The following is a 13382-nucleotide window of genomic DNA, read 5'->3' as shown; positions in this document are numbered from 1 at the left end:
CAAAGGCTATTGCAGCCCAATTGTCAGGCACACGAGGTAGAGTCATTCTTTCACGCTGGAATCTATCAACAAAGTTTCTAAGCAACTCCGAATCCCCTTGTTTGATTTTGAAAATATCTTCCATTATTTTCTCAACCTTTTGTGCTCCCGAATGTGCTTTAATAAAAGAATCTGCAAGCTCAGCAAAAGAATTAATAGAATTTTCAGATAAAAGAGAATACCAGGTTAATGCACCCTTGGTGAGTGTTTCTCCAAATTTCTTGACCAGTACTGATTCAATTTCTTGTTTGGTCAAGTCGTTGCCTTTCACGCCTGTTGTAAATGCAGTCACGTGGTCACGTGGGTCTGTAGTACCATCATATTTCGGGATGTCAGGCATTTTGAACTTTTTCGGAATTGGAAGGGGAGCAACACTAGGCTTCCATGGTTGTTGTGAGTATTTGTCCATGTCTACTCCTTTTATTACAGGCGGAACTCCAGGGATTTGTTCAATACGCTCATTTTGTTCCTTAATCTGTTTCTGCAAGGTTAGTACTAAATTTTGCAAATATGAATTATTTGAATTACCTGGTCGTCCTTCCTGTGGTTCACTGGGGGTTGCTCCATTTCCAGAATTATCAAGACCAGAATGGGGATTCTCCAATGTATTATTATTAGGAGTTGGTGTGGGTGGTGCAGCAGGCAATCGACTAACAAGTGCCTGAAGAGCTTTGCCGACCTGTGCATCAATTAGCTTTTGTAAAGCTTCAGTTGTAACTCCTTCAAAGTGTTCAGATTGTTCTTGTTGATCAGCACGGGATTCAGTAACAGGAGTGCCTTCACGAGATTGACGTGGTGAATCTGGAGGGGAGGGAACCACGTCATCTTGATTTTGATGAAATTGATTTTCATGGTTTCCCAATGTGTTATTACTGTTATTGTCGGTGTTGTTGTTTGACATGGTGACGACAATCGACAAGATATAGTTTTAAAAGAAAAGATTATCAGATTCCCGGTAACGGAACCAATTTGTTTAACCAAAAATCTGAGTCTTTGGTCAAAGCTAAAAAGAAATTCGGGTTACTGATAATCAGGAGACGAAAATAAAATACTTTTGAGAATGAGGGTAAAGCAGCAAATAGTTTTGTATTTCAATAAGTTCCCAATAGTATTTCGTGTCCTTACAAATGATGATACTTCTTCCTTTTATAGATAATTCTAGGTAAAGGAATGAAGCCTCAGCTTTAATGATATAATTATGAGTAATAAATGATATTAAATAAGCCGTTATACAATCATTCCTATTAAATATCAATTTTCTAACGTATCAGGTATTTAATAATGAATTTGGACTCCTTTCTGTCATCAGATCTTTGTCTTTAATGCCTTCTAATCCGTTGGCTGTAAATGACTTGAATTGGTACGAGACTCGTATCTACACTTCGTCTCGTGCCTATTTAAATTCCTCTTCCCGTGGCTGTCTCCATCCGTGCCTCTTAGTCAATTGTTGCGCTTTGACCATTTAACCAAACCACGTGTCATGCCACGTCATCTTTAATATAAACTTAGTTTTTTTCCCAATACACAAACCTTACCAGAATTTATCAATTATGGGCAACAATAAGAACATTGAAGCAAGGTACCGACTCTATAACATCCTATTATTCTAAGATAAAGGATTTATTGGTTGAAATGGACTTAATGGTGCCAGGGACAAGCTATGATTGTGCAGAAACTAGGCCTTTTCTAGAGAAATTTAAGAACTTGCACTTGTTGCAATTCCTCGTTAGTTTAAATGAAAGCATATGCATTAGCAGTTCAGGAAGTGAGTCAAAGTATACTTAGTGTATCAAATTCAGACAGAGAACCTCTAACTATGCTAGCTGGAAGGGGACAAGGTTTCAAGGCAACAAGGAAACCAGGACTCATATGTGATTACTGTGGTTATAAAGGTCACTTAAAGGAGAATTGTCACAAGATCATAGGCTATCCACCAGATTTTAAGAGTAAGAAAAACCCTCACAATGCCAGTGTGAAGGGCTATGCTAATGTCTCAGCTTGAGAAGGAGGGATTTCTAATACTACTCAGACACAGGGACATTACCTTACAGAGGATCAATACAAACAGCTATTGAGACTCTTGAACAAACCAGATCTTATCCAAGTGACTGTCATTCTCTGATGGCATGTATAACTTTATTTTAGTCCAAGTAATTTAACTATGACTGGATAATAGATACATGTGTATCGCATCATATTATACCCTATAAAGAAGCATTAGAAGATGTACAAAAGATAAAAAATCAAAATAACAATGGTGTGCAAGTACCTGCAAGAGGCAAATGCCATGTAGCACATACAGAAAATGTGAAGGTGTTAAAGGATTTAACATTAAGGAATGTACTGCATGTTCCAGATTTAAAATCCAACTTAATGTCAGTTTCTAAACTAAGGAGTTGTCATGTTGTGCTGCATTCTTCCCTGATTTCTGTGTGTTTCAGGGTCTTTATAGCGGGAAAGTACTAGGATGGGTAAAAAATACAATGGTTTATATTTGCTGAAGAAAGAGCTTAATAAGGAATTCCCAGTTATAATAGGAAGTGTAGTGCAAATGCAGAAATGATCAACACTTTGGCATATAAGTCACCTTTCACCTGTTGCAATGCAGCATATTCCTCTACGAAGGAATAAGATGGATACCAAGCTATAGTACAGCTGTAAAATTTGTCCTTTAGCAAAGTAAAATAGACTTTCTTTCCAGCTTAGTACCAGTAAAACAGATCAAATTTCAAACTTGTCCATGTAGATGTTGGGGTCCTCACACGATGCCAACATATGACAAAAAAATTACTTTGTAACTCTAGTGACTTTTACCAGATATACTTGGTTATGCTTGTTGCAGTCTAAATGTGAAGTAGTTGTTGTATTGAAATATTTCTTCACCATGGTTTATAAAAAATTTGGTTTGAATGTCAAAAAATTAAAGTTAAATAATGGAATTGAGTTCTTCGATTCAAAATGTAATGAGTTGTTGGCTTCATTAGGGATTGTCCATCAAAGTAGTTGTTTATACACACCCTAACAAAATACGGTGGTGGAGAGAAAACACAGACATATACTGAAAGTGGCTAGAGCCTTGAAATTTCAGAGCTCACTACCAAACAGATTCTGGGGAGATTGTGTAAAAATAGCAATTTACTTGATAAACAAGTGGCCAACTTATGTTCTATTAGGACAGTCACCTTAAGTAGACAAATTTGCTCCAAGAGCTAGGAGAATAGTACTAATAGGATATTCAGAGACTCAAAAGGGCTACAGGTTATATGATTTGGAGAGCAGGACCTTCCTAGTGAGCAGGGATGTCATATTCAGAGAGCAAGTATTTCCCTTCAAAGGAATGATCTCAGACTTAGATGACATATTACCACAAGATCCTCCTAAGTTGATACCTGTTGATATGCCTTACAATCCCAATACCTCTCAACCACATTCTCACAATGTCCTTATACCAGATGGCAATGCATCACCAGTTACTGCACAAGCAGAACCACAAAATCAGCCCCTTGAAGAATTGCCTACAGACAATGTTGATCAATTGTCATCACAGGACCATGAAAAAGCAGATGCACACCACATTGATCCAGATCCTTTAGTTCCAGACGCATGTGAGGAAGAAGTTGCAAACATTTCACCTGAAGGAGGTGATATCATTGATACCAGAAAATCAACAAGCACGCTAGCCCACCTATATGGTTAAAAGACTATATGACAAAAGGGAATTTTACTGGCAATAGTCTATATCCAATCTCACAAGGACTGTCATATTCAAACTTCACTGTAGGATATCAGTCCTATTTGAAGGCATTTTCAGCATATACTGAACCTGGTTCATTTAAAGAAGTTGCACATGACAACAAGTGGATTGAGGTAATGTATCAAGAAATAAATGCACTAGAAGAAAATAACACATGAAATCTGATTGATCTACTACCAGGAAAGCAGGCTATTGGATCAAAATGGGTCTATAAGATAAAGTACAAAGCAAATGGAGAAGTGGAGAGGTTTAAGGTTAGATTAGTGGCCAAGGTTACAATCAAAAGGAGGGCCTAGACTATCATTACACTTTCTCTCCAGTGGAAAAAATGGTAACTGTAAGAACCATTACCAGTATTGCTGCAGCAAAAAGGGTGGAACTTGCATCAAATGGATGTCAATAATACCTTCTTGCAAGTTGAATTATATGAGGAAGTCTACATTGCCCTACCACAAGGTTTTCATAGACAGGGGAGAGGAATGTTTTAGATTACTAAAGTCACTTTATAGATTGAAACAAGTATCCAGACAATTGAACATAAAGCTCACTGATGCATTGATCTCACATGGCTATACACATAGTATATTTGATCACTCCCTCTTTAGCAAGAAGCAAGGATCATATATGGTCATCAAACTTGTTAATGTGGATGATCTATTGATCACTAGAAGCAATCCTCAGTTAGTCCATGATTCTAAGAAGACATTACAAAGTCAATTCAAGGTGAAGGATTTGGGAGAGTTAAGTTACTTCCTTGGTATTGAGGTCCTAAGATCACCGAAAAGGATTCTACTGAATCAAAGAAAATATGCCCTTGAGTTGATCTGAGAAGTAGGTTTGAGTGGGTCTAAACCTGCTCTAACACCTCTAGAGTTGAATCAAAAACTTACCACAGTGGAACATGATGCTCATCTGGGGAGACTAGGAGATCCAAAATTAGCTGACATCACTGCATATCAGAAGTTAATTGGGAAGCTCTTATATTTAACAATCACACAACCAGATATTAGTTTTGTAGTGCAGATATTGAGTCAGTTCATGCAAAGCCCAAAGTAATCTCATATGGATGCAACCTTAAGGGTGGTTAAGTACATCAAAGGAGCACCAGGTCTTGGAGTTCATTTGCAGGCCAAACTAATTGACAGCCTGACTGCCTATTGTGATACAGATTGCTTGTCCTAATACTAGAAGATCTATGACAGGGTATATTGTCAAACTAGGAAGCTCTCTGATCTCATGGAAATCTAAGAAGCAACAAACAGTCAGTAGGAGCTCAGCAAAAGCAGAATATAGGAGTATGGCAGTTGCGTTAGCAGGAGTGACTTGGTTGTCAGACCTTCTTGAAGAACTGGGCATACATATTTCAAAACATGTCCAATTGTTCTGTGAAAACAAGGAAACAGTTGAAATAGATGAGAATCCCATATTTGATGAACGCACCAAATATATAGAGATAGACAGTCACTTTGTATGACAGAAAATCAAGTCTACGCTCAGAGCACCACAACATGTTAGCTCTGCTCTTCACTTGCAAACTTGCTCACTAAGGGCTTACCTATTACTCAACATAGCTCGTTAGTTTCCAAGCTTGGAGTGTTGGTTGTCTTTCACCCTCCATCTTGAGGGGAGTATTGGAGTAAGCCATGTTAGTTGTGGTAGTTAATATGTTAGTTATAGTTATGTTATCGTGTGAGGCAGATTTGGGTGAAGTGCGTATGTTAGGGTATTTTAGTCTTTTTACCTACTTTACACATGTGAGTTGTGTGAGCTCATGAGAGTTGTATATAACTAACTCACTCTGTATTAACAGAGAAGTTACACAGATAATGAAAATATCTTTTTCTTCTTCCTCTCTCGTTTCTTCCTCTCTACTCTAGATAGCTACCTTCTCGATGCATGCAATAGTTTTTCTAGCTAGATCTATACACAGATTTTATCATGGTATCAGAGCAGGCGATTTGAGATTAGATTGTAGATATCAAAATTCTAATTGGCGGCCGTTTTCAAAGCTTAAGTTGGTCAGTCATGAAGGAAACTGAAAATCTGTAAATCGATTATAATCACCCACAATATTTGCTACAAACTGATACTCCTAGACTATCATTGATAGAAATAAAGCTTATAGGACTAGAAAACTAAGCCTTATGTAGTAGATAGATGAGAATGTCTTTGTTGGTGAAAAACAAGCTAGGGTTCATAGATGGAACTTGTTTGAAAAGCTCTTACAGAGAAGAATTGGTGCATCAATGGGAACAGTGTAATGTTGTGGTGTTTTCGTGGAAAGGTCGCACTGTGTGTACTGAATTGAAGCCAAGCATCATCTACGTATCAAACGCAAGGAAAATATGGAATGATTTTAAGGAACGTCTTAACAAGTTAAACCTTACTAGAATTTATCACTTATGGACAACAATTGGAATATTGAAGCAAGGTACCGACTCTATAACATCCTATTATTCTAAGATGAAGGATTTATGGGATGAAATAGACTAAATGGAGCCAGGGGCAGGCTGTGATTGTGAAGAATCTAGGTTTTTTCTAGAGCAATTTGAGAACTTGTGCTTGTTGCAATTCCTTGTTGGTTTAAATGAAAGCTATAGTCATGTAAGAAGTGAATCTTGCTTAAAACACATATGTTGAATCAAGAATATGCATTAGAAGTTCAGGAAGAGAGTCAATATACACTTAGTGTAGCAAATTCAGACAGATAACCTCTAACTATGCTAGCTAGGAACAAGGTTTCAAGGAAACAAGGAAACTAGGACTCATATGTAATTACTGTGGTTATAAATCTCACTTAAAGGAGAATTGTTACGAGATCATAAGCTATCCACTAGACTTTAAGAGTAAGAAAAAAACCTCAGAATGCCAATGTGAAGGGCTATGCTAATGTCTCCTCTGGATATGGAAGGAGTTCTAATACTACTCATACATAGGGACATTACCATATAGAGGATCAATACAAATAGCTATTGGGACTCTTGAACAAACCAGATCATTATCTAGGTGACTATCATTCTCTAATGGCAGGTATAACTTTATTTTTATCCAAGGCATTTAACTATGATTGGATAATAGATACAGGTGCATCGCATCATGTTACACCCTATAAAGAAGCATTAGAAGATGTACAAAAGATTAAAAACCAAAATAACAATGGTGTGCAAGTACCTATAGAAGGCAAATATCATGTAGCACATACAGGAAATGTGAAGGTGTTAAAGGATTTAACATTAAGGAATGTACTGCATGTTCTAGATTTTAAACTCAACTTAATGTCAGTTTCTAACCTGACTAAGGAGTTATCATGTTGTGCTGCAGTCTTCCCTGATTTCTATGTGTTTCAGGGTTTTTACAATGGAAAGGTACTGGGGATTGATAAAAACACAATGGTTTATATCTGCTGAAGAAAGAGCTCAATAAGGAATTCCCAGCTATAGCAGGAAGTGTAGTGCAAATACAGAAAGACTCATCACTTTGGCATATGAGATTAGGTCATCCCTCATCTGTTGCAATGCAGCATATTCCTCTACGAAGGAATAAGGTGGATACCAAGCTATAGCACAACTGTGAAATATGTCCTTTAGCAAAGCAAAATAGACTTCTTTTCCAGCTTAGTACCAGTAAAATAGATCAGATTTCAAACTTGTACATGTAATTGTTGGGGTCCTCACACGATACCAACATATGACAAAAAATATTACTTTGTAACTTTAGTGGATGACTTTAGCAGATATAGTTGGTTATGCGTGTTGTAGTCTAAATATGAAGTAGTTGTTGTATTGAAAGATTTCTTTACCATGGTACATAATCAATTTGGTTTGAATGTCAAAAATTTAAAGTCAAATAATGGAACTTAGTTCTTCCATTTAAAATGTAATGAGTTGTTGACTTCATTAGAGATTGTGCAACGAAGTAGTTGTCTATACACACCCAATAAAATGGGGTGGTGGAGAAAAAATACACGCATATACTGGAAGTGGCTAGAGCCTTGAAATTTAAGAGCTCACTACCAAATAGATTCTTGGAAGATTGTGTAAAGACAACAATTTACTTGATAAACAAGTGCTCAACTTCTGTTCTATCAGGACAGTCACCCTATGAGGTTCTTTATAAGAAACCAACTAAGATTGACCATCTCAAAGTGTTTGTTTGCTTGTGTTTTGCTAGCACTCTACCAAAATGAGACGAATTTGCACCAAGAGCTAGGAGAACTGTACTGATAGGATATTTAGAGACTCAAAAGGGCTACAGGTTGTATGATTTGGAGAGCAGGACCTTCTTAGTGAGAAGGGATGTCATATTCAGAGAGCATGTATTTCCCTTCAAAGGAATGATCTCAGACTTAGATGACATATTCCTACAAGATCCTCCTGAGTTGATACCTATTAGTATGTCTCACAATATCAACCACATTCTCACAATGTCCCTACACCAGATGACAATGCATCACCAGTTACTGCACAAGTAGAACCACAAAATCAGCCCCTTGAAGAATTGCCTACAGACAATGTTGATCAATTGTCATCACAGGACCATGAAAAGCAGATGCACACCACCTTGATCCAGATCCTTTAGTTCCAGATGCATGTGAAGAAGTTGCAAACATTTCACCTGAAGGAGGTGATATCATTGATACCAGAAAATCAACAAGCATGCTAGCCCACCTATATGGTTAAAAGACTATGTGACAAAAGGGAATTTTACTGGCAATAGTCTATATCCAATCTCACAAGGACTGTCATATTCAAACTTCACTGTAGGATATCAGTCCTATTTGAAGGCATTTTCAGTATATACTGAACCTGGTTCATTTAAGGAAGCTACATAAGACAGCAGGTAGATTGAGGCAATGCAAGAAGAAATAAATGCATTGGAAGAAAATAACACATGGATGCTTGTTGAGTTACTGCCAGGAAAGCAGGTTATTGGATCAAAATGAGTCTATAAGATAAAGCACAAAGTAAATGGAGAAGTGAAGAGGTTTAAGGCCAGTTTAGTGGCCAAAGGTTACAATCAAAAGGAGGGCCTAGACTATCATAATACTTTCTCTCTAATGGCAAATATGGTAACTGTAAGAACTATTATCAGCATTCCTACAACAAAAGTGTGGAAATTGCATCAAATGGATGTCGATAATGTGGTGACTTATATGACGAAGTCTATATGGCCCTACCACAAGGTTTTCATAGACAGGGGAAGAGGAAAGTTTGTAGATTACTAAAGTCATTTTATAGATTGAAACAACTATCTAAACAATGGAACATAAAGCTCGATGATGCCTTGATCACACATGGCTATACACAGAGTACATTTGATCACTCCATCTTTAGAAAGAAGCAAGGATCAGATATGGTCATCATACTAGTTTATATGGATGATCTATTAATTACTGGAAGCAATCCTCAGTTAGTCAATAATGCTAAGAAGATTGCAAAGTCAATTCAAGGTGAAAGATTTGGGAGAGTTGAGGTACTTCCTTGGTATTGAGGTCCTAAGATCACAAAAAGGGATTCTATTGAATCAAAAAAATATGCACTTGAATTGATCTCAAAAGTAGGTTTGAGTGAGTCTAAACCTGCTCTAACACCTCTACAGTTGAATCAAAAACTTAACATAGTAGAATATGGTGCTCCTGTGGGGAGAATAGGAGATCCAATATTAGCTGACTGCATATCAGAAGTTAATTGGAAAGTCCTTATATTTAACAATCGCACGACCCGATATTAGCTTTGTAGTGCAGACATTGAGTCAATTCAAGCAAAGCCCAAAGTAATCTCATATGGATATTGTATATAACTAACTCAATCTGTCTTAATAGAGAAATTAAACAGATAATGAAAATATCTCCTTCTTTTTCCTCTCTTGTTTCTTCATGTCTACTCTAGATAGCTACCTTATCGATCGCACGCAATAGTTTTTTAGCTAGATCTGTACACCAATTTTATCAGTTTGACAACAATTTTTTCTTTTACTATACGGTATGAAACTTGTGTTAATTGACATAATAGCTAAGTGTTAGTGAGGAATCACTTACAAATAAATATTTTTCATAAATATACTTTTATTGATGAATTATAGTATGTTACTTGTTTGGTAACTTAATTACTCGTTGGAAGCACGGAACGTTGGAGGTCTTTTTTTTTTTGTTGAACATATATATATATAATCAAAAAGAAATATGAGTTTGGGGAGCATTATTGCTGCCCACAAATAAGGTGTAATCAACTGCTACATTTAAGAATATTGCAGTCCGTAATGTTTCTTGAGAAAGTAGTTCCTATAATGTCTGCCCCATAATCATTTGCAAATACCGAAAGAACTACCTAAATAGTAATGCTATTCAAAATCTGCATTACCCTATTTCGGAATATTGTAGTTGTATCATGTAACTTTAAATTATTCCAGTAAGAGCAAAAGTCATTTTATAATTTATCTGAAACTTGATTGCCTCTCAAATAAAAAAAAACTCAAAATGAAATGAATAGTCTTTCAAGGAAAAAACTCCGATCACGGTATTTAAGATTGTTTATTTGTACATTTTTCCCCAAGATTGATATTCTCTTTTACAGTTTGAGTTGTTAGGACGTCGTATTATTAATAATTGTATTAGTTTAGAATATATGTTAAATTTCTTAACACTTACTTTAATTTTAAATTTTTTTTTAAAAGTATTTTTCATAATTCTCTCTATTTTTGTTACTCATGTTTCTGTAAATATATAAGTTAGCAGCAACAATAACAATCCGATAGAATTCCACAAGTGGGGTCTGTGGAGTATAGTGCGTACGCAACATTACCTCTATCCTGGAAAGGTAGAAAGACCATTTTCGATAGATCCTCAAGAAAGATGGAAAATTAGTAGAAACAAGTAATATCAACGAGTAGGGCCAGAAAGATAGTAGCAATAATCTGGAAGCCAGAAAAATCGGTAGAAGAAAGCAGTAGCTAAATATATAAATTAGCAACATTTAAAACTCATGGGGTTTAATGCCCATCCCTCACCCCGTCCTAGACCAAATGCGTCTCGCCTCTTTTTATCGCCTTTTAGAATCTTGATTTAAGCTAAAAGTTCATGAGAGTCACTGTCTCCTTCAGAAGATTTAAATTCATGTGATTATTGTGGTATCGGCCACAACGCTAACAGAGAGAGTGGAGAGGAAGATAGATAGAGAAATAAGATGAGAGGAGAGAATAATATCTTTTCATTAATTCCTGAATGCTCTGTACGAGTACATATAAATAAGTGTAGTTGCCAGCTCACTAATTAATTACAAGGACTTAGCTTTAGATATAAAAACTTGTGGGCGTACCCACTTGATTTGAAAATCTCTATTTCTGCTTCAATATTAGTTTGGCCTACCAAGTTGAAGGTGAAATTAGAAGGTTGAAAACTATGTAAGGCCTCAAAAGGTATCATCTTCAGGGTTGTGTGATAATTAGTGTTGTACTAGTACTCTGCTAGTGAGAGCCATTGATTCCAGTCTTTAGGTTGTTGGATAGTCATGCACCTCAAATAAGTCTCCAAGCACATGTTGATCCTTTCAGTTTGCCCATCCGATTGAGGGTGATAGGCAGTGGTATGGTTCAAATTCACATTCAAGGACTTCAACAATTCCTTCTAGAACAAGCTTAGGAAGATCTTATCACTATCAGACACTATTGAAACTCGGAAACGATGCAATTTATATATGTTATCAATAAAATCTCTCACCACATTCACCACAGTAATAAATGGTGTGACAGAGTAATGAAATGGCCAAACTTAGTGAGTCTATCCACTACTACTAACACGGTATCTTTCCCTTCTGATTTAGGTAATGATTCAATAAAATCCATTGAGATGTGAGTCCAAACTTACCGTGGAATTGTCAATGGTAGCTATGAAACTGATAAATAAATATTTACTCTAAGAAGTAAAATCATGGAAAATAACATTGAAATTGATAGTATAAATCCGTAAAAAATATCCATAAACAGTGAGTCAATTACAGAAAATATGCAGATTAAAATAACTAAAAAATCAAGGAAAATAAGAAAGAAACTAAAGAAACTATACCTAGAATATGAATATCTAAGTATAACAAAAATAGACAAAACTAAGCTATCTGGATTAATTGATACAATATCTAAAACAGAATATAAATATATTTGCTATCTTAAGAATAAAAGATGAATAAAGAAGAGTTCGCACTAGAAGAAAAAACATATGAAAATCCAGAAGGATTAAAAATAACAATAATACTTTCCAACTTAGGAAGAAGATACAAAAAAATAGGAAATAACCTAAACTTAATGTTAGGAAAAGAAACGGTAAAACTAGAAGATAGTTTAACCGCAATGGTTAGAATAACAAAAGAAAACGAAGAAATAGATAAAAAACGAGAAATTAAAGAAATACAACAGCAAGCTAAAGAAAAAATACAACAGATAGAGGAAGTAAAGAACACTAAAATAACAGAATTAGAAAAAGAATTAGAAATGCTAAAACAGCTATATACAAATAAACTAAAAAAAAAAGAAAAACGTAAAGAAGAAGAACAAGAGCTAAGACTGACAAATGAGATTGAAAAATTTAAATTACAGTTAGAAGAGGTACAGGATAATCCACCAAATATAAGCATAAACGAAATAAATGACCAAAGTGATAACGACAAAGATCTAGGAGAAGACTATTCAGAAACAAGTGAGACGTACACAGAACTTATAGAAAAAACAGAAAAGATAAAAACAAATCCAGAAATAAATACAGGAGAAATGACCGAGGATAAACCAAGCACATCAGGAGTAAAAAATCCAAGACAACTAAACCCAACCTATTACAGAGTAAGTTATGATTCATATGATAGGAACAAAACATTATGGGATAAAAGGCTAAATAGGAAATGGACACCAAGACAGATAACTAAACAATGTAATTTTTTAGATCTAGATTGTGTAGCAGATATAAATAAAACAATCCAATTGTGGATAGGATATATCTCAAAACAACTAATAGATAATAAAATAGTAATAGCTGAAACGCCAGGATATATAGAAAGAACACTCATAGGAACGGTAAAACTATGGTTACAAAATTTAACAAGTGAAAGCTTAGATACATTAAGAAGTAATAAAAAACTTGATGGTACAGCTGCAACAACAGTTACAGATATATTGAATAAATATGAAATAGCAATAAGAAATGAATTTAGTAGTATGACAACAGAAGTAGAAGAACAAAATAAAGAAAAGACTACAAATAGAAATCTAATGACAAAATTAGCAATATGTAATATGTGTTATATAGACGAATATACTTGTGCATTTAGAAACTATTATTATAAGGGAACATATAGTCCGGATGAAAGTAAGGAAATAAGAAAATTATATTTTACCAAATTACCAGAACCTTTTAGCTCAAAAATAATAAAAAAATTGGAATGAAGCAGAACTAGCAGATACTCTAGGAGCTCGAATAAAATTTCTACAAAACTGGTTTATAGAATTATGTGAAAAATATAAAGAAAATATCAAAATGGATAAAATATTAATAAAAAATTTGGCATGCTGCAAAAATAGAATAGCACCCGAATTTGGCTGCACAGAT

At 35.3% G+C, this 13382-nt stretch overlaps 1 pseudogene; it reads left to right on the top strand.

Annotated features, from left to right (window-relative positions):
* Nucleotides 1–11965: 11965 nt before the first annotated feature.
* Nucleotides 11966–13154, top strand: LOC138872608 (golgin IMH1-like; annotated as a pseudogene).
* Nucleotides 13155–13382: the final 228 nt, after the last annotated feature.

The sequence above is a fragment of the Nicotiana sylvestris genome, chromosome 7 (genome assembly GCF_000393655.2).
Source record: "Nicotiana sylvestris chromosome 7, ASM39365v2, whole genome shotgun sequence".
Lineage (NCBI taxonomy): Eukaryota > Viridiplantae > Streptophyta > Magnoliopsida > Solanales > Solanaceae > Nicotiana > Nicotiana sylvestris.
Note: the sequence above shows the minus strand (reverse complement) of the source record. Positions and strands in the feature narration are given on the sequence as shown.